This window comes from Phycodurus eques, chromosome 6 (genome assembly GCF_024500275.1).
Source record: "Phycodurus eques isolate BA_2022a chromosome 6, UOR_Pequ_1.1, whole genome shotgun sequence".
In the NCBI taxonomy this organism is placed as follows: domain Eukaryota; kingdom Metazoa; phylum Chordata; class Actinopteri; order Syngnathiformes; family Syngnathidae; genus Phycodurus; species Phycodurus eques.
This window is the reverse complement of record NC_084530.1, coordinates 21,719,093-21,729,172: the sequence shown is the minus strand read 5'-3', so window position 1 is coordinate 21,729,172 and position 10,080 is coordinate 21,719,093.

Here is a 10,080-nt window from a genome sequence, read left to right as displayed (position 1 = left end):
TTTGCTTGCCTTCATACAATTCTATTAGTTACTTTGCATGGGTATATCGGTTTGGCATTGAGTGATGTGTGAACATCCAAATGTTCTGGACTCCTCTTTCTATGCTAGTGTCTCAATGAGTAGAACGTAGGAGACATTAGCGTTTAATTTACGTTGCATAGGATTAACAGCGTAAAGTGCGCGCCAATCTTTAGGTATATGGCGGTGTTTACATACCAAAACTATGCAAAAATGTGTTGCGTTACTTGCCCCCAAACTCTTCCTTATCACTACAGTAATGCTTTTGATGTTTCACACGATTCAGTTGCCCAAACTTATTCAATGTGCGTAAACAAGGGATTACGGTATATGAAAGGTCTATATAAACTAAAGTTTTTTACTTATTTATTTAGTAAAATTTGTTTATTTATTTTAAATCGAAGAATCCTTTTGTTACAAATTTTTTTTTTTTTTTTTTTTTTAATATCCGCCTCGCCATCTGGCACACCCGCTGAGGTATGCATATCTACATACACACACACAAACACACACCTACAACACCGTTCCCTTACTGCTGTTAAATATAGACGCACTTGATACTGCACCGGCTGAATACGAATACCGCGAAGAGGCATGACTCGAGCTTGTTTTTCTTCTTCTTCAGCCTCCACAGGATGTGCGGTTTGAACAGAGAGGAAAGCCCTCACGCTGCTCTTTGTGATATCAAACGAGAGGGGGGAGGTGGTTTTGATTGTAGAAAAGATGCTAAACAAGATATCTCGCAGCAGAGGAGACAAAAGGGGTAGGGCGGAATAACATCCTGAGAGGTCAAGGACTGCAGCAAATGTCCAAACCGCAGTGCAGTTCATCAGGAGTGCAGTCAGCAGGGTTCATAGCCACCCCATCAGGCAAACTATATTGGTAACAGCCTATTAAAGATACATTCAGAGGCCATCTTTGCTGATGACCAGAGTACAGCGTGCATAAGACCACCTTGCTGAAGGCCATAAATGGGAAAACGACACAGAGACTGGATGAAGCGGTCAGGCACGCCGAGTCTCAGCTCAAGTGTCTGCGAGAAGACCAAACTTGCAGAAGATGAAACTTAAACATTGCTGAAGGTGTAATATGTTAACAAAACTGATTAAAGGAAGATGAACAAACCCTCGAAGCCACAGCCAATCTGAGTTGCGCCATATGGGGGGATACATATCCTGGAAAGTCTGGAAATTGCGTCGAGGGGAGTAACTGTATCCCTGTAAGGAGCGCCTATGGATTTCTTCAGGGTAGGACCTTTATCACAAGAAAGATGCTTAGTAAAGCTCTGACCTTGTGGAGTTGACTTTTTAGAATTTCAGAGTTTACAATGAATCATCACACCTACACACAATGATGAAAGCTCGAGGTTCTAGAAATTTCAAAGTTGCCTGCCTGTCTACTGAGGAACGTTCAAATTTGCTAACAATTGGACATAATCTCTTGGACAAGTGTGGCTTGGCCAATAAAGCCAATTTTGATTCCAATTCTTCGAATAACCCTGCAAATGGTTAAAATTACTATAAAATGGTCGATTTAAACCGAAATGACAGACTTCCTGTGTATTTTCAGACAAAGATTTTTGTGGGTCTACTCATGACAGACACATGAACCAACTTTTACGTCGCTAAATGAAACTGGCTTTTGGGGCAGAATAATATATATATTTTTAAATACTCCCCGGGACTCTGGCAAACCAATTTTTGTGGCTCAAACCTTTGACTCTGTAGGAGTGTTGCACTCCCTTCAATTGTTCAAAACTTAAGCTTTATCAACAATCAATTCCATGTGACAGAATTCTGAGCAATCAATGAATAAATGAAAAAATTGAGGATTATGCCTAGTTTTTAAAACTCCTAAAATGTGGAGATACACAGCTTTACAAGGACTAAATTGGAAAAAAATTGGGACATCATTGGGACTGGCTGGGTTAGAAAGGATTTTTTCGCCACAAAAACTACTTTTCAGACTTGACCAAAAAATAAAAAATAAAATAGAAAAACAACTACCTACAGCCAAGCAAAAACATTTTACTAACTGCATTAAGACAACAGTCTTAACTCACAATACAGTAGTGTCATGCGTAGTGTTTTTCTTTCGTCTAAATTTGGGGGAAACACTAAGTGAGCTACTTCGCAGCGAGAAGCATTGGTTAGCTGACCGACCGGCTCCATATGCCCAGGAATGGGGTGTGCTTCTCAGAATAGCCAATGGCCGATGCCCCTCAACGGTCCCCTCTTGTGTTATTTGAAGCCCAGGGGCGATAGAATTCAACCTCCTGCAGTATTCCGCTGCACTCTCCCTTACTCGCTTACCTCGATAGAAATGCATTTCCACCTCGGGAAAACTCATTTTTGCTTGCAGCGTGCATATTTACATGACAAATAACATCGTTGGGTAAATGAAAGTTTAAACGTACGACATTGTATTCATGTATTTGCATTTATGTATAAACTACATTTTTTGATTGCTTACAACAAATGGTAGGCCACATACAAGCATTGATAATTACATTAAGCAGGGCTACATTGGAATTACGTTTACTATTGCCAAGAAAAGCAATTTTTTTCTACAAAAGAGAGAAAGAAATAGTTTGAACTGGCCAATCGAAATCTAATAGTGCACAAAGACTTTCATCATGGATTGGATAAGGTGAGAAAAGCTCATAAGAGTGGTATCATGTCACTTTTGGTCATTTCTGAGAGGTATATAAAATTAGAAACTAGGGCTCAGACTCGCCCTCTAAATCCTGATTCGTTATTCGTGTTGACAGTAACGAATGACCTCTGAATCAGAATTGGATCATTACTCCTTGTACTACTCCGAAATAAAGAAATCATAGTCCAACAAATAAAAAATCGAATTTGATTATTTGAAAGCTATCAATTAAACTGAATAGAATACTGCTGCCACTTCTACCTCTGGAAAAGTTTTTCTTTTTAGTTTAAAATGGCTTACTTTAACCAGGATCTCTCGCCATACTGTGGCCAAAGGTAGAACCCGGGTTGGTTTTGCAGTCATCGTTGGGCGGGCGGGACCAGCTGCCTCCTTTCTCGCTACCTCGCTGGCTGGCTATCAGTCTCGCTCTTATCTGCCACAGTGTGTTGGATGCTGCTCAACTTTCTCCTATTCATTCTGCCGTCATTCTTGTTAGAATAAAGTAGTATGATATTCTAAGACTGGTCCCCTCAAATCACAATTCATGTCACCACCGATTCGTGAACAGCCCAAGCAAAAAGTTAAAAAACAGGGTCTTTAGTAATAAACAAAGCACTCTTAGCACTTCAGCCCACACTCCTGGTGTTGTTGACGTGGCCGTAGCTGCTGTGGGAATATCAAGATCACCTTACAGTGCACGCCAGCAGTTCAAGGCGTGGGGCTGGGTGAGGAAAAAGTAATAGTACTGATTACTTTATCATTTTGTATATTTATACTTTTACTGCTACAGATGGATGCCTATTCATGTGTGTACAAAGGGAAGGAAGGACTCTCTGATGACCTTTTAATTAGGTATTCATTCATACTAAAGTACAGAAACCTGGTGGTAAGATACCGGAAAAAAATCCACATTCAAAGCAAAATGGCCGACTACCTGTGTGTTTCACAACGTAGGATTGTTAATTTTTCTGAGTCCTGTCACGAGGAAGACCCATGTCGGAGGGGGAAGATTTCGTACAAATGTACAAAGGGGGTGTCAAAGCATTTTTTTTGCCTATTAGACAAGGCCCTGGCCTCACTAAACGATGAATGATTCTTTATCCTCTGCGACGAATAACTAATATTACTGCTGTACTGAGAAGTCAATAGGATCCGATTTTCCAGTACAGTATCCGTATGTCTGTCTTATACTGCCCCCAGGTGATGAAGGCAGTAGGAGCAGCACAATGTGTATTGAAGTGTAACAAAAACTGTATAATGCTTATCAAGTCAATATTATTAACCAATGCCATTACTGAATGTTTTTTAATAATTTAGAGTGGTTATTCACATTAAAAACATTGCAAATTTTGTTTGTGATGAATGGCATTTCCATTCATTTCAATGGGGAAAGGTGATTTGAGATAAGTGAGTTACGAGCGTGGTCAAGGAACGAATTAAACTTGCATCTCAAAGCAACACTGTATTAGACATGGCTTTGGCCTGATCATAAAACAGCAAATAGGTGATATTTCAGCAAATAATGGTGGAACGCCCCCAAATCCCCGAAATCTGCAAATAGGCAGGGATTCACTGTACTGAAACCTCGTACCAAAAATTCCCCACAAAACGGCAGCTTCAACCCAAGACAGCCTACTAGCTAAGCCTTTCAGGGAGTAGGTTCTTAATTAATTTTCCCCCTGTCCTGTCATGAAAAACGCCTCAGATTTTGTGTCAGGAAAGAACCCTTCTATGTAAATTGTATATGAAGGTTACTGAAGCCTAAAGCCAACCCCTCAGAAAAAGAGCATCTTCAATGGCTAATGACCGGATTTCCTGTTTGGAAGAAACGGGTCAACTTCTCACTGGAACATTTTCAATCTGTGTATTTTACTTGATGCACCCCAAAATTCAACCACCGAAATGTTTTGGCTGAAAATGGCCCAAAAGTGCATTTTTGGTTTGAGGCTGAAAGACGTTTGTAACAGAAATAAAAACGCCGCAACAGGACGTTGTTATGACGGAAGCAAAAACTGCAGCCAGCACGTGGTCGTGTACACTCTTGGAAAATAAATGGAAAAGAAAAGTCAGCCATCCCCGCTGCTTTCTGCTGTTCGGGTACAACTGACGAATGCTCATTGAAAGCTATTATGCGCCGCCTGAGCTACCTACAAGCTACAGCTAACCTTGCTAAATAGGATGCCGAGCCACGGAGGCGAACGTTCGTTTCGCGTCCGTTTTCAAGTCACTAATCATCGCCTCCATGGCCGCGAATAAGCTACACTTCTGAGAAGTATCGTTATCATGAAGGGAAGACGAGGAGTAATTAACAGGAGAGTGTTTTTTGTTTTTCCTCATCGAGTTCCATCACGTCATTAAAATCCTTATTTTTTTAACTAAAGTCAACCGTTCCAATTTCCATTTCTATAATCAACAAATGACTTGTCAAATTAATCTAGACCGATTAAATGGTGTTATTAGATGTGATCATTTGGGAAATAATGTGCAGGCCAATTACTAAGTGAAAATTAATGATGTTATGAATTACAACCTAATTGGATTTGTATTGTTGGTAATTCAAGGCAAATAGTTGGATTCATGCCTAGAGCACAATGCAGATTGTTAATGAGGCTTTTGTGAATTATTCAGATATTAATAATGTGCACTAATGAAAGCGAGTTCACAGAACATGACTATTTTGTGCATGACCTTTGTTGTATTTAAAGACCATCAGTTGTGTGCACACTAGGGCTGATAAAAAAATATTTTTTTAAATGAACTGACTTATTTTAATCCATTTAATTTTCATTAAAATGTATATTTAAACAGTAATTTAATCTAGTTCACATACATTATAGTACAATTTATAGCAAGCAATACATGTGATACTACTTAAATATTTTTGTTAGGTATTATGAGGACTGGATAATGTTTTAGCTATATTATCACCTGTAATGGTATTTTTAACGTGAATTGTCAAATGGAACACTTTTTTTTTTTTTTAAAGCTAAAATCCCAGAATACGTTAAAACAAGAATTCCACATAAAGATGGTTAGTTAATCTTTGTACACAGGGTTCCCGCTATCCATTCGCCACCTCGCCAATGGCTAACTGAAAGAGGATGTGGTGAAGCCCATATTGCCCATGGTCAATGTGTCCTTCAATTCACATGAGTTCTCACAGCTAGTAGCTGCCTGCTTCATCAGTCCAAGAGCCTCTAATCCCACTTTGGTTGTCATACCGTGCGGCGGAGCTGGCTCGAACCAGGGTTTAACTACCTAGTCATTTGGGGGCAAACTCTCCAAGGCTCGCGCTCTCTCTCTCTCTCTCTCTCTCTCTCTCTCTCTCTCTCTCTCCAAGGCAAACAGTCTCTCTCCCCTCCCCCATGTCATTTAGACCACGTTGTTCTGCTTTTGAAATCAATTACCTGACAATTTAGCCAACTAATATTTACCAAAGTTTTACAATATTGTTTAGCTTTAACTAAAAAGTTTGAATTTGAGAAAATTCTATAAACTCCTTAAGATCATTTTTATCAAATAAGTGAATCAATGTAACACTCTTACTGTAATTCATAATCAACATTTAATATAGTTTACCATTTGAACCGCTTTTATATGATGAAAAGCATCACTCTCCCCTTTAACTCTATACTCGACTGACACTGACAGAAGTGCTACTGCTACTGACAAGAGCAACATCATACAGTATTCCATTTTTACAAGGCATGAAGTTAAATCAATTAGTCAATACTCTACTGTGATTGAGGGTTTTTCTTTTTACAATTCAATAGTAAAATAAGATGTTTTCTTCTTCATATCCATAACATGTAGGCTTGGCCTACAGGAAATAGTTGTTTATTTGTTTGCTATATCCGATGTTCTGCCGGTCATACTATAAAATCATTTATTTCTTGTGATTAGTGAATAATACCGAAGATAAAGTTCCTCCCCAAAAATCGTATGCTAAATAACAATCACAAGATTTGTTTAAAAGAAACACACAAAAAGCCTCACAATTATTTTCGCATATTGTTCAGCTCTACTTTTGATTGATGTCTAGGTAGTTTTAATTGAGCCCACATCATTAAAGCTTATCAGCTTCCCAGTGACGAGGACTGGCTAAGTGTGGCAAAAGGTTTCGAAACATAAACATACGACATTGCGGCTAACGGCACACAAGTGTGGCTAGGAGATTTTTATACTGTTTAGCCACATTGGCCAAGACGTTTCATGACCCAGTGCCAGCCCTGGGTACTATTATAATTTCAAATAATTATGAGGCCATGCCTGGTGCAGAGCACACTAAAATGTAATGACAGCGTAATTATTAGACAAGTACTATATTTACTTGAAAAAACATTTAAATACAATTTCTCTGAACTGGGAGCTTTTAAGTGGATTATCTTATTGTGGCTTGATTCAGATCATTATTTTTACTGGTTTGATATAAATCAAACAACGTTGGTCCACACCAGTGCAAATATAGCATATGATTCTGGCAGATCTGGTACATTGTAGATTCCCATTTTAAATATGACGCATAATTTCTCCTGCAACATTTTAACATCAAACCTAAAATTAGGCTCATCGCTGACAGACTTTTTAAGGCCATATGTTGCATTGTCAGGTGTCACTTTTCTATGGGTGGAGCTACAGCGGAAAAATGGCCAAACAGTGCCAATATTCACTTAATACCACTTTATCATAATATCGTCAATGATTGTCATTGTATAAATTACTGTCTCCACCCTTTGGAATTTGTCGCAGCATAGGCAACATTGACCAGCTCAATAAATTTGCTCAAAAAGATCTCAGAAATTGTTGAAACTAAAAGCTGCTAAAGAGTTGTTAATTTTGATGTTCGTTATAAAAATAAAACGTCCAAGATATGTCATTTTTCATTGGGTTTTTGGGAGCTCGTACAACATTTGCCAGAATCATAAAACATTAAACACTCACCCGTCGGCGGCAGAAGGGCAAACCCTGAGCGATGATGTTAATACTAAATATTCTGAGGATTTTCTGAGGGGGTACAGGGTCGGCAACGGCGTCCTTCGGATCGGCAACATTGAGGGTTTTGCTTTCCGGTGGAGCTTTGGTGGAAGTCCTGTCTTTCCCATTATTTGCAGTCTTTCTCCGGGCTCCGCCGGACGAGAAACGGGGGATAGGGCAATGCCGCAGCATTGCAATAACAGGGGAAACCGAAACTAACAAGTCATGTTCCAGGAAGAAGTCAGCAAGAACTTCAAATGGCTTGAACAAGCGGCACGAACACCTCGCACCAGTCGAGTCCAAACTCCCCTGCTGACGGGCACCCTTTAAAAGTGTCTGGCCTGCGATGTCACTGCTGAGCAGCTGCCGTTCGGACGCATGGCCTCCGCCAACCCCGCCCACCCAGGGGGGTTGTGGAATCTGCTCCCGTGACCCTCTGGCTGCGGAATGTGTCCCACCACAGCACACGTGTCCGAGGAACTTCCTCATCGGACCCCCGCCCCCACCCCCCTTCTTGGGGACCTTACAACTTAACGGCAACGGTCATTCCAGGAATATCAATACATGTGAGTCAGCAAAGAGGCTGAGGACATCATTACATAGTAGTCAAAGGTTAACATTTGAAATAATAAAAATACGGTTGGAAATTGGGATGGACAGAAATTGATAAAGGAAACAACCTACAGGCTAGTGTTGTACTAGGGATGTGGAAAAATTCTGTTGAATCATCTTATATATATTATGAAATTTGCTTTTTAATTGCTTGTATTGGTCTATGATGTTGCGTTCTTCCGGGTGGAAAGGCTGAAATTTCTCCAATGGCACCACTAGTAAAGAATCCCTTACCTGTCATTTGACTAAGGCAGAGTGATTGAGAAAAAAGGGTAAATAGCTTGAATGATGATTTTAGGCTTTTCTACTGCTATAGTTTGAATGTGTGAAGTGTCAGTCAAAAAGATGTTACATGAGGTAAACTACTTGAAAGGCAGACCCAATGCCGGGCGTAATTTACGATTTAACAGGTACATTGATTCAAAAATAGTAGTAGTGGAAATTCAGACATACAATAGTTAACATGATCATTAGGGGACTGACTAATTCAGGACATAACAGTAAATGAAATGCTTTAACTTTGGTAATAATTTGTAAATGAGCCTAACCTATCATTGAGCAGTTCTTTTGGTGACTGATGCCAAGAAAATGTATTGTCCCTTTAAATGTGGCTTCACCACAACCAGGTAGTCTCAACTCATTTCTGTATCAACTCGTTTGCGGTCTTAAGAAGACAACATGATGTCTGCAATGGAAAGTTTAGATACAGCCAATGTAGTGCTCCACTATTGCAAAACTGGGGTGGAAACAGGAGCTCAGAACACATGAGATTTTCTCATAACATATAACAAGTATTTTAAAAAATAATTATCACAAATTGATTAACCCCACAGTTGATAGAGTTGCAAAATTCCAAGAATTTTTAAAGTCGGAAACTTTGCACTGTACTGGGCACTGTCTATATCGCAGGGTTAAAAACATTGTAATGTAATTTTTTCTCCAATATCGTGCAGCCCTAATGAAATATAGTACATATATATTAATTTTTTAAAAAATCATGAAATCTCTCTCTGATGGTCCTTATAGAGATGGTCTCTATCCACTTTTTGAATTGAACTACCCAACTAAATTAAGCTTTTGAGACTATTCTTATTAATTGAGATATACCTGTACATTACATCAAAATGGTGGCTGTGCGATAACAACTGGGGCGGGGTCAAACCTCAACAGACTTTCCCTGTGTGCATTTAAACCTCTAACATGCAGTGATCAGAGAAAGAATTAGCTGGCCTAACCTCTCTTCTGTTCTCACAGCCATCATTGTTTGAGGAGGATTAGCGCACCAAAACGTATCGGAGCCGACCATACAGGCACGACGCATTAGCTCGCGCCATTGGACACCCCTGCAGCTCAACCCCCCACAGTCAATTTGTAAAAGTATGTTCAGCACAATTGGTGGATGTTGTCATCTCACAGTTCAAATTGCTCATATGTGGACATTAAGGAGGTAACTGGTGAGCCCATTATAGTCATCTGTTGCTCACCAAAACAGGAGCCCCTACGACGGAACGTAAAGTCTCTCAGAGGAATTTCAGTATGAACGTTATGTGGAAATTCTTTTCTATTATAACAATGCTATATTTAACTTTTAGCTGACACATTCAAGTCAATTGGGTTAGTTCCACACACACTGCCTTTTAGTTCATAGGTTTGACAGTGATACTGGTTATAAAGAACCCAGAGGCAAATGTTCATTTTTGTCTATGCTGCGGGCTGCTAAGAAAATGGATGTTCATAATTTGGACACCCTTTATTTAAACCATGCAAACTTTTTTGACCCAGCCCACTAAAAGAATCGGAGGAATCGGAATCGCTCAAATT